Source organism: Xyrauchen texanus, chromosome 25 (assembly GCF_025860055.1).
Source record: "Xyrauchen texanus isolate HMW12.3.18 chromosome 25, RBS_HiC_50CHRs, whole genome shotgun sequence".
Taxonomy (NCBI): Eukaryota; Metazoa; Chordata; class Actinopteri; order Cypriniformes; family Catostomidae; genus Xyrauchen; species Xyrauchen texanus.
Genome location: NC_068300.1, coordinates 25,101,802 through 25,114,564, shown reverse-complemented (window position 1 = coordinate 25,114,564; position 12,763 = coordinate 25,101,802).

Below are 12,763 nucleotides of genomic sequence, written 5' to 3'. Positions count from 1 at the left end.
TTAAATATTTATACTCCATATGAATGCCAGCAAAATGAAGAAGATTATGTAAATAAGGTTGCTTTTATTAGTTCCTATTTACAAAATGAGTGTTTTTCAAATATCTTTATTGTTGGGGATATGAATGCAGACATCTCAGACAACAAGTCAGTGTTTGCTAAACATTTAAATAACTTATGTACCAATAATAATTTAATACTGTCCAGCAGAGAGCTCCTGCCTGTTGATGGCTACACACATATTAGTGAGGCCTGGCACACCACGTCCTGGCTGGACCATTGCCTCACTACAGCTGATGCTCACGCATCCCTGGCACATATGGAAATTTTATACGATGTATCCACTTCTAATCACATTCCTGTAAAAATGGTGATCAGGTCTGAGTACATACCGTCAACTATAAAGTGTGAAAATAACTCAAATCATGTTTTTTTGGACTGGTCCTCTCTTACATGTGAAGAAATGTCTTTGTACTATGAACATACTGATCAATTATTGAATAATATATATCTCCCTATAGAGGCACTCATGTGCAAAAATGGTAATTGCACAAACAGTGAACATATCATAGATATCTCTGCTATGTATACTGCAATTGTCTCTGCTTTACTTGAAGCTAGTAAGTCTCTTCTTAAGCATAAAAAGGGAGGAAAAACTCGGCCTGGCTGGAATGCATATGTGGCTGAATTCTATGCTGAGGCTCGTGAAGCTACTAGATCTTGGGCAATGGCTGGTAAACCAAGACAGGGACCTATTTTTGAATATAAGAAGAGCACAAATGCAAAATGTAAATATGCAATACGCATTTTTCATTAGTAAAAATGAGCAGCATCTGAAGGCAGAAGCTATGGCCAAGAAACTTTTAGACAACACAAATAATGATTTCTGGAAAGAGGTGAAACGTACAAATAACTGCAAACCCTCACTACCATGTTCAGTTGATGGAGTCCCTGGTGCAAATGCTATTGCTGAGCTCTGGCGAATGCATTATAGAAAATTGTTTAATTGTGTACAGACTAAATGTTTTAAAGTAGATAATGTTGACAATGTAGATACAATCAAATTTCATGAGGTCTCTAAAGCTATTAGGAACTTAGCAGTTAATAAATCAACTGGCCTGGATTCTATCTCGGCTGAACATTTAAAAAATGCAAGCATAAGGCTATATACACTTCTTGCACTAGGCTTTACTGCCTTCATGATCCATGGCTTTCTTCCAGACTCAATGATGTCTGTGATGTTGATTCCTGTGATTAAGGATAAAGCAGGAAAAGTGGGTTCCTCAGACAACTATAGACCCATCGCTTTAGCTAAGATATTATCAAAAGTTGTGGAATTAATTCTCCTTGAGAGGATTAATGAATTAATTACCTCTGCAGATAATCAATTTGGTTTTAAACCGAAGCATGGTATGGATATGTGCATATATGTCCTGAAGGAACTACTAAGCAACTATAAGAGAAACAACTCAGCTGTTTTTATATGTTTTTTAGATGCATCTAAGGTATTCGACCGGGTGAATCATTGGAAATTATTTAAAAAATTGGATGCAGCAGGAGTCCCTAAATACATTGTCAGAATCCTATCATATTGGTATGCCCAACAGACCATGCAAGTGAAATGGGATAGCTGTATGTCGGCACCCTTTCATATCAGTAATGGAGTAAGACAAGGGAGCATCTTATCCCCCATTTTATTCAATTTTTACATGAATGATTTATCATATAAATTAAACCGAGGTAAAACTGGCTGTATGGTCGGTAGTACAGTGATGAACCATCTTATGTATGCAGATGATTGTGTGATTTTTAGCCCGAGCTCAGCTGGACTGCAGCATCTTCTTAGTATATGTTCTGCGTTTGGGGAAGAACATGATGTAAAGTACAATGACTCCAAAAGTGTTATCATGATCTGCAGAACCGCAGAAGACAGACATTTAACTTTTCCTGTTTTTAGGCTCGCAGGTAATGTTCTTAATATCTGCAGTAAAGTGAAATATCTTGGTCATCTGATTACAGATCAGCTTACAGATGTCAATGACATTAATCGTCAGTGCCGTATGCTGTATGTGCGGGCAAATGTTCTGGTACGCAAATTTGGTTGCTGCACTGCTGGAGTCAAGTTGACCCTATTTAAAGCATACTGTTCGCCTTTGTATACTGCACATCTGTGGCTGAACTATAAAAAAGCTAGTCTTCAGAAATTGCAAGTAGCATTCAATGACGCTCTGAGGATGTTACTAAAAAAGCCCAGATCAACTTGTGCGAGTGAGTTGTTTGTGACCACCAGAGTGGACACACTACAGTCTGTCCTCTGTAGCGATGTTCAGGTTCATTTGTCGACTGAATGATTCTGTAAATCAAGTTGTTGTGGTGCTGGTGAATGTTAGGTACAGTGCCACACGCTGCATGTCTCAGTTTTGGGAACACTGGTATAAGTGTCTTTTAAAAACGAGTCATTTGTAACTTTTTGTTGTGTATTTGTATTTGTATTTGTATTACTGTTTTTATTTTATTTGTATGAATGGACCATGAGTCTGAATAAAAGGATAATAATAATAATAAAATATTGAATTCAGTCATGCCTCCTGATTAACTACTTTTAATTACCTACTAATTCACCTTCAGGAGAAATAACTATTGAGTAACTACTAATGAACTGTCGATTAATTACAATTACAATAATATCATAACAATTAGCCATTACAATATTCAGGTTGTGGCCATTTCTTCTTCCTTACTTGTAATGTTATTATTACTATGGAAATGCAATATGCATTTCGTGGAATTACTACACTCCCAAAATGAGTCATTAAAGCAAATTTAGTAGTTTTGGCCTGTATGGTCAATTGCTTTGTGAGTGTGGTCTGTAACCAAAAATCAACAATGGAATGGAACCCCATCCCCACTATAAGTGACTAGCCAACTTACCTCAGGTAGCTTTATGATTTATATACAGTATTGTGTGTGTGTCTCTTGTTTTCCTCAGCACATATCACATTACATTTGGGTAAATTATTCCTGTATGTAAGGCAATGACTGAGGGGAAGGGAACATACAGGGAACCCCTGAGTAATTAATAAAGAATTACCACATAATTATGAGGGAATCACTTACAACCTGGAACAGTATTCTAAAGTGAAAATACAGGGAACCCCATTAATGAATGATTGTTTATAAAAACTAAAAAAAAACTTTAACAAGCATGGTACATAGTAACTGAGTTGTTATACTGATTTTGCATTTTAGTAAAACATTTGACACAAGTGTCTGTTTCACTTTTTTTATTAGTTTCATATCCTTAAACAACTTTACTGAACATTGTAGTGTTTGAATTACAATATATGATGTAATGCCTTAAATGCAGTAATACTTTCTAATGTCCTTCATCAAACGCCTCAGAGGACCATATCTGTGCTCCATCCCCATCCAATAAGACCACTCAATACAAGCCAAGTGTTCCTTCAAGAGCTTCTCAGTCTTGTTGCCTCTCAATCTCCAGATCTGACTTTTGTATGTAGACCACAGCCTTTCAATATGTTGTGTGTGCCCTCCATGTTTTACATTTAAAAAAATATTTTTGCCTATTTTTAAGATTTATCCATTTCAATTGAATAACAAATTTCCATCTAATTGTTTTGTCTTAAAACATTTCTTTAACTAAATAAAATGTATAAATCTTACCAAATGCAAGTTTTATTAATTACATTTTCTTCAAGACTATTCAATTCAATTAGATGGAAATTTGTTATTCAATTGAAATTAATAAATCTTAAAAATAGGCTAAAATATTTTTTGGAGTGTGGTGTTCTAAAGTACTGGGGAAATGTCTTAGAAAAAAAATTGTCTAGAGAGTACGTTAAAAACAATGCCATAAATAGTTTTCGCTTCTCAATTAACATCATAAAAAGCTAAATGAATATTCAGCGTAACTAACTTTGGTCATGTAATCCCAGACTCAATAATGATGAGATCAGGACCTAATTGGGGTCGTACCATATGTGGCAGTGAACTCTATTTGATTGATATTGTCACAACAGACGATAGTCTTATTGAGTTACTAATCATGCACCTTTTTCCTCTCCCAGTGTTTCTACCAGAGCATGCAATACAAAGATACAAAAAGGTCCTGCAGTATTTGGAACAGGGAATCACTAAAAAGCTAACGTACCTCAAGTGTGGGATGGACCGCAAAACAATTGTAGATACTGCAGCAATAGCTGAGCTAGAGGCTTGTGACGTTGAAGCCTACAAGACCTTGCGTGAAACGTTCCATAGAGGCCAGAAACTGTCACAGTTTGCAGAACAATGCAAATAAATTAGCATGAAGGAGCCACTTCGAAGTCTCACTGTCCAAAAAAAGACAAATGCTTGCTCATTGACCTTTGTCAAAGGTCAATGAGCATACATGTATTAATGTATTAAACATGTATTAAATACATACATGTATTAAACTTGATTTAATACATGTATGACAGTGTTCACCTTCTGTTTGTTTTCTAGTGTGGAAATAAAGTAAAAAAAAAATTAGAAAAAGTTATCAAAACTTATTGCAAATAATTCCAATGTTCTTATAATTTGTCATCTTGTAATGTGGAATTACAGTTCTGTACCAGATAATCATTCATTAATGGGGTTCTGTAACGATGTGAGGAAGAGGCAGACAGGAAGTGCGGATCCAAAAGCGGCTTTATTTGGCAATCATGAGACAGATAAAGAAATAAACAAATTCAGGAACAAATGAAAAGTCCACGATGGGAAAAAGAACTAAATACGGGAAAACATAAAGGGGCTACACAGGTTGGGGAAAACATCCATGAAGGGCAGGGAGACCTCGAACGAACACAGATAACCAGAGGAACAAGAGCAGCGAACATGCAATGATAACATTTAACATACAACGATCGACAGTGACTAAACAAAGAACCAGGGTTTAAATACACAGACACAATGAAGACTGAACGAGACACAGGTGAGAACAATGATGAGTGCAGGCAGTGAGGGAGGCCGGGAATTGTGGCTATTGTAGTTTTTAGACAAGGACAGTTAAACACGGGGCGGACAACAAGGAAAACGTGACATGGAGCGTGATCAGTGACGAGTGAAACAGAAAACACGGGGCAGACAATACTGGATCGTGACAGATTCCCTGTATTTTCACTTTAGAATACTGTTCCAGGTTGTAAGTGATTCCCTCATAATTATGTGGTAATTCTTTATTAATTACTCAGAGGTTCCCTGTATGTTCCCTTCCCCTCAGTCATTGCCTTACATACAGGAATAATTTACCCAAATGTAATGTGATATGTGCTGAGGAAAACAAGAGACACACACACAATACTGTATATAAATCATAAAGCTACCTGAGGTAAGTTGGCTAGTCACTTATAGTGGGGATGGGGTTCCATTCCATTGTTGATTTCTGGTTACAGACCACACTCACAAAGCAATTGACCATACAGGCCAAAACTACTAAATTCGCTTTAATGACTCATTTTGGGAGTGTAGTAATTCCATGAAATGCATATTGCATTTCCATAGTAATAATAACATTACAAGTAAGGAAGAAGAAATGGCCACAACCTGAATATTGTAATGGCTAATTGTTATGATATTATTGTAATTGTAATTAATCGACTGTTCACTAGTAGTTACTCAATAGTTATTTCTCCTGAAGCTGAATTAGTAGGTAATTAAAAGTAGTTAATCAGGAGGCATGACTGAATTCAATAGTTATTGATTAGCTAATTGTTACTTAACACAACTATAAAATGCTATTACATACTGATTAGTTAACACATCTTCCTTAGTAGCTAATAGTAGTGACTTAAGTGTTAATGAAGAATGACCTATTAATTCTGCAGTAATTCCTTATTAGTTATGCATTAAGTAAGATACAGTATTCTAAAGTGTTACCGTCTCCATCAGATGGTTATCGTGGTGAATGTGTGTATGTTTTTTAAAGTGTTATTATCACTAATCACTCAAATTTCTCTTACAAATCAGTGGTAGTGGATCATAATATGAGGATGTTTAGTGGGCACATATAATTATCAGATAGACAGATGTAAAGATGAGGAATGTAATACCTAAAGGCAACGGTTCAATCTCAGAAGTGTATCCAAGTTGAATAATTAGGTGTTAATATCAGTTTTGCTTGTCAAAACCTATTATAAAGCTATTATAAAAAATTCATGAGAAATCTTTGAGTTCATGCAGAAATCTCTGACTTTTGATTGCAGACTTTCATATCTTGCCAATTCTGCACAGATTGAGACATTAGGATTTCTTCTGAGAGAAGTGTGAGATTTTTGGGGTCATTTTAACTGGAGAAAAATCTTTTGAGGAGCTTTTGCTCTCATTTTTGCTCTCAATTTAATCTTGAGCTGTCTAGGAAAAACAACTGAGCTATTAAAGAGATCTAATTTTCTTTGGTTGGACCACTGTAAAAAGAGGTAACCTGAAATTGTTACCTTAAAGGGATAGTTCACACAAAAATGGAAATTCTCTCATCATTTTACAACATTCCCAAATGTGTGTGACTTTCCTTCGTTTGCTGCTGCAAAAATCACATAAAGTTTACTTCAAAAGAATCCATGAGACTCCAGTGGTTTAATTCATGTCTTCAGAAGTAATATGATGGGTGTGGGTGAGAAAGAGATCAATATTTAAGTAATTTGTACTTCTAAATCTCCAATTTCAAAATGTGAAAGAATGTTAAAGTGAAGTTCCCTTTACAAAAAGCTTCACTAGGATGCTGCGCTTAGCAAAGCGCTATGGGAACAATCCTGCATTGTGACCAGCTGTGAATATGTGTGTAACACGTCAATGAACATTGACCGGAATTTATAGGCTCGGCTGATGTAATCATTAGACGCACCTGTGGCCAGGCTATAAATGGATGCGTCACCAGAGTGTCATCAGATCCTCTTTTTTCAGAGCTATTCTGTGTGTGTGTGTGTGTGTGTGTGTGTGTGTGTGTGTGTGTGTGTGTATCGCAAGCCTGTCAAAACTTTCTTTCCTCTGCTAGGAGTTAGAACTTGGTTAGGCAGTGCGCAGTGAACCTTTTCTTCTTTCTCTTCTTCTTTCTAGAAAATATATACAAATATATTTATAAAAAAAAGAGAGAGAATGACTGAAAGCTGGGGCAAACGATGCGTTTTCCCTTGTTTATGGTCTATAGCCGAAGGGGACACGCATCAGATTTGCTCTGTTTGTTTGGGGGAGGAGCACGCTGCTCTTGCGTTGGAGCGGGGCGGGTGCGAGCACTGCAATCTGCTTTCGGGCAAAGTGCTTTGCGCTCGCCTCGCTTGCTTCTGGGAGCCAGCAGAGACGGGTTCGTCCCTTTCTCTCGCTCTCTCCCCAGACCGAGCTGGTCCTTCCCATGATCTCGAAGTGCGTTCCGGCACCTCTTCGGTTCATGAGGGGGACCTCGAATCTCTACCCACCTCTGAGCTAAAATAAAAATCAGCGGAGGAATTGCTCGATGTGGTTACTCGTGCGTTGGCCAGACTCCAGTTGGACTGGCCACGCCAAAAAGAGACCCCGAAACCCTCCAACTTGGGGGATAGATTTTTATCTAGTGACTGGGGGAAGGGAACGCCTCATCAGTCCCTTCCCTTCTTTGATAAGCTTTCTCGCTCATGGAGGAACCCCTATTCTTCCCGTGTTCACGTACCCTCGCCGTCATTAGTCGACTATCGTGGGTGCTGAGGCACGGGGATATTTAGTGATGCCGCCAGTCGAAGAGACGCTTGCGGGCTATCTCTCGCCGGGCTCGGCATCGTCACTTAAAAAGCCCTCTGTCCCCTCAAAGCCTTGTAGAACAACCTCCACTTTAGTGGGAAGGGCTTATCAAGAAGCAGGTCAGGCTGGTGCTGCTCTGCACACTATGGCTGTATTACAGGCGTACCAGGCTGACCTGCTGGACGACCTGAGTGTGAGTGCTGTGCTCGACGAGCAAGCTTTTTCTGAGCTTCGCCGAGCCACAGATCTTTCTCTCCTCGCGACCAAGCAAACAGCCCGTGCTATTGGCCGGTCTATGTCTGCCTTGGTCACCGCGGAGAGGCACCTTTGGCTTAACCTTTCGGGCATCAAGGACAAGGATAAAGTTTTCCTCCTTGATGCCCCGGTTTCGCCCACTGGCCTATTCGGAGACGAAATGACCACGGTTATCTCCAGGTTCCAGGAGGTGAAAAAGCAGGAGGAAGCCTTCAGTCTTTCAGCCCTCCAGACCCGCCTCAGTCATGCTAGAAGGGAGGCTCAAAAGAAAAGCGTGGCGAGTCGTGCTCCTCCCAGGGATTGGGGACAGTCTCATCGCCCTCGGTAGCCCCCGAAGCAAGATCTCAGGACCATCATTTCAAAAAAGAGAAAACCCTGATGGTCTTGCGCCTAGTTTTATGGGGTAGCTCCCCTCGGGATGGGGTGCATGCTCCACTTCACCCCTCCCGATACCCCCGCAAAGTCTCTCCATTCCCGCCACCTTTTGGTGATTCGGGTGGTAGAGGCTCCCATCAAAAGTTGGGTATTTTCGCTGCTCCTTGCATTTATTCAGGACGCGGAACACTCGACACCCCCTCAACAGGAAGTGTTAAAAAAATTAATACCCATCTCAGAGAACCTGGCAGCATAGAAACTTCTGCCAGATATATATATTTTTGTGTGGGTCCTAAGGACAGTAGGAAAGGGTGACAGAATTTAATTCACTCACAGCCTTCTGTGTTTCAACAGCATGGTTCCCACTACCGTAAACCGGTCTGTCTACTGTTAAAAGCAAAAAAAATAAAAAATCTCCTGGTTAAAGGGGCCATAGAATGTGTTCCCCTTCCAGAGAGAGAGTTAGGTTATTACACAGAGTACTTCCTGGTTCCCATGGAGGGTGAGGGGTTGCGTCTGGCTTAGATCTTAAAGCTTGAACTGCCCAGTCAGTGTGTTCAAGTCCTAGATGCTGCCTATCAAGACGATCGTGTCACAAGCCCAGCGTCCCATTTGGCTGGTCACCATCGATCTTATGACGCACTTCTTTACTTCTTTATTTAGAAGTTCTGGCACAACACAGGAAGTTCCTGATGTTCGCTTTTGGGGGCGAAGCCTTCCAGTATCGGGTTCTTCCATTCGGCCTAGCCCTCTTAACCCGCACATTCATAAATGCATGATATAGCGCCGGCACCTTTGCGACTCCGAGGCATCTGCATTTTGAATTATATTGACGACTGGCTGATCATAGCGCAGTTCCAGTGACTGGCAGTTCAGCACAGGGATACCATCTTAGCTCATCTGGTTTCTCTGGGGTTGAGGCTCAGCGCCAAGAAAAGCATCCTCTCTCCCACTCAGAACGCTGTCTGTCGGGTATGGATTCGGATCGCAATGCGGGCACAACTCTCTCCCGCTAGAATAAATTCCATTCAGAATACCCTGAGCAGAATCAGGCTAGGTCAAGGTTGTACTAGGTCTCAGGGCGACTGCGTCCTCGGTCATCCCTCTGGACCTTCTGTACATGAGACTGTTTTTTTGTTGTGGCTCAAAGCCAGGGGTTTTCTTCCAAGGGCCAAATCCCCTAGGCTGATAAGGACACACCCTGCTTAAGGGGAATAGGGGGGTCATCCAGCTTAAGGGGAATAGGGGGGTCGTCAGCTTGGTTGTCACAGTAACTGTCTTGAGCTGATGGCTGTATTTTGGGCCTGAAATACTTCCTCCTGAGGCTGCCATGTCTTGGTGCGGGTGGACAATACAGCGGTAGCCTCTTACATAAACTATCAGGGAGATCCACGTTCATGTCAGCTGAATTTCTGGTGCGTCGGATTCTCCTTGGGGCCCAGGGCAGCTCCTGTCACTCAGGGCAGTTTATATCCCTGGTTGCTCATATGTGGGAGCAGATTTACTGTCCAGACAGAAAATACCGACGGGGGAGTGGAAACTCCACCCTGGGGTAGTGGAACAAATCTGGGTGAGATTTTTCAGGGCAGAAGAGAACCTCTTTGCCTCTATGAACAGCGCAATGTCTCCTCTACTTCTCCCTGAGTCACCCAGCCCCCTTGGGTCTGGATGTAATGACACATACATGACCTGGAATGCGTCTGTATGCGTTTTTTTCCCCAGTTTCTCTGCTCCCGGTAGTCTTGGCCAAGGGTCTTGCCTCCTACTGATAGCACCACGCTGGCCGAACAGGGTATGGTTCTCGGAGCTAAATTCTCCCCTAGACGGCTCGCCTCTGGCAATTCCGAACAGGAAGGACCTTTTTTCTCAAGGACAGGTGACTGTATTTCATCACCGGCCCGAATTGTGGAACCTTTTTCATGCTTGGCCCCTGTTGGGTACCAACTGAGGTACACAGGGCTTTCTCCTGAGGTTATCAAGGACAGTTTAAGTGCTAGGGCTCCGTCTACTTGGAACTGATCTGGGTAGATTTTATAGGGCAGAAGAGGACCTCTTCGCCTCTGTGAACAGCGCAATGTCTCCTCTACTTCTCCCCAAGTCACCCAGTCAGAAGAACTGTCAGCAGGCTCATGCCTCGCCACTGCCACGTTCTATGTGGCCTCCACTTCGGTTTGCCATGCCTTGATGGACGGCGTGCCCTTTTAAAGGCATCCTCTACACACGTGCTTCATTCGTGAGCCATGCGACTGCGTCATCCTGCTGAGACTAAGACCTCTTTATAGGACTTAGCAAGTAGTCCTTGAGGGTTTGGTTAAGACCCCTTTTGAACCTCTAGAGCCAGCGTTTGGCAGACTTCTGACTCTCAAGCTGGTTTCTCTTATGGAAATTACGTCTCTAAGGAGATTTGGGTACCTACAGGCTCTGTCTCTTTTGCCAGCCTGTTTAGAGTTTGCCCCAGGAATGACCAAAGCATTTTTGCACCCTCACCCTGACTACCTGCCTTTCGTGACCCTATGTCCGGTCACTCTCTAAGCCTTCTGCTCCCTGCCGTTGTAACGCCGGAGCAACAAAGACTTCACAGACTTTGACCGGTCTGTATCCTTCAGACTTATGTCCACCGCATTTGCCAGTGGCGTAAAGTCAGGGCAGCAATTCTTTCCTTGGGAGCCGTAGCTGGGTGACGGTCACCACCTGGCAGACTATGTCACTTTGGGTGAGGGACGCTACTGCCCTGGCCTACGAGGCTCGTGGTCAAGCTTCGCCAGTAGGTATTAGGGCTCACTCTTCCAGAGGGCTCGCCTCCTCTAAAGCCTTGGCTAGAGGTCTCCCTCTGCAGCAAGTTTGTGATGCGGCAGGTTATCCCCTCCACACACATTCATTAGATTTTTATAGTTTGGATGTCTTCACCACTCCGGGCTCTTATGTCCTTGAGTCGACATCTCAAGCTCTTGTGTGAGGCGTCTCACGCTCTTGTGAACACACTACACAACCGTAAGGGGTCCGGACAGCCACAGTGCAGTGGCGTGAGTATTCTCGTTCCCATAGCGCTTTGCTCAGCGCAGCATCCTAGTGAAGCTTTTTGTAAAGGAAACATCTCGGGTTACGTATGTAACCCTTGTTCCCTGAAAAAAGCGGAACGAGATGCTGCGCTTCTTTGCCGCACTGGGATGCCCCAGGACTGCTCTTCAAAAGGAAGTATCTGACGACACTCTGGTGACGCATCCATTTATAGCCTGGCCACAGGTGTGTCTAATGATTACATCAGCCGAGGCTATAAATTCTGGTCAATGTTCATTGACGTGTTACACACATATTCACAGCTAGGTCACAATGCAGGATTGTTCCCATAGTGCTTTGCTCAGCGCAGCATCTCGTTCCGCTTTTTTCAGGGAACAAGGGTTACATACGTAACCCAAGACGATTTATAGTAAAAAACATTTACTTAAATATTGATCTTTTTCTCACCCACACCTATCATATCACTTCAGAAGACATTGATTAAACCACTATCTAATCTAATAGTCTAATAGTTTAATTGTATGCTGCCTTTATGTGCCTTTTTGGAACTTCAAAGTTTTGGACCCAATTCACTTGCATTGTATGGAGCTTCAGTGCTGAAATATTCTTCAAAAAATCTTTGTTTGTGTTTTGAAGAAAGAAAGTCATACGCAGATGGCATGAGGGTGAGTAAATGATCAGAACATTTTAATTTTTTTTTTGAACTATCCCTTTAAGAAGCTATCTACTGGATCTAATCTTTAAAAATGTGTTTTGTATTTTTTATTTGAATCAAACCAGTTGCTACACAAAAAACATTTTTTAACACCATGACAAATAAAAGAGTCTGCATCATTTGTATATATTATTGTTGGTAAGGTGTTCTGATGGCATTTTTTGTTTTATTCAAAAATAGTCCCCCAAGCTAAAATAGCTGTCAGATATTACAAAACCCAGCATGAGCATTAACATACAGTACCTGTAGCTGCTTGTGGTTGCTGCTTACTAGTTCTCTTCTCAAAGTGACAGTACAATTATGTTGCATCAAGGTTATTCTGCGTGAAGACTGGATAACCGATTGTGCTGGGCAATTCAGAAGTGTACATTGAGGTAATGTTTGATTGCATGCTCAGCTGGGATTTTAAGAAAGGAGATGCTTTGCTTTCTGTTACAATATTCATTGTGAGCTGCGCTGTTAGTGTGGCTTCACAAATTTCAGATGCATTTATTTTTGTTCTAGGGCAGCTGGTTTTGCAGCTGTCTGTCTTCATGCAAATAAATACCATTATCATCTTTGGGCAGAAGTGATGCATGGGAGGGATAGAAGTTGTAATACATCCAATATTAATTATGCTCCTGCTGCTCTGAGAACATAGGGGCTGCAAGAACAC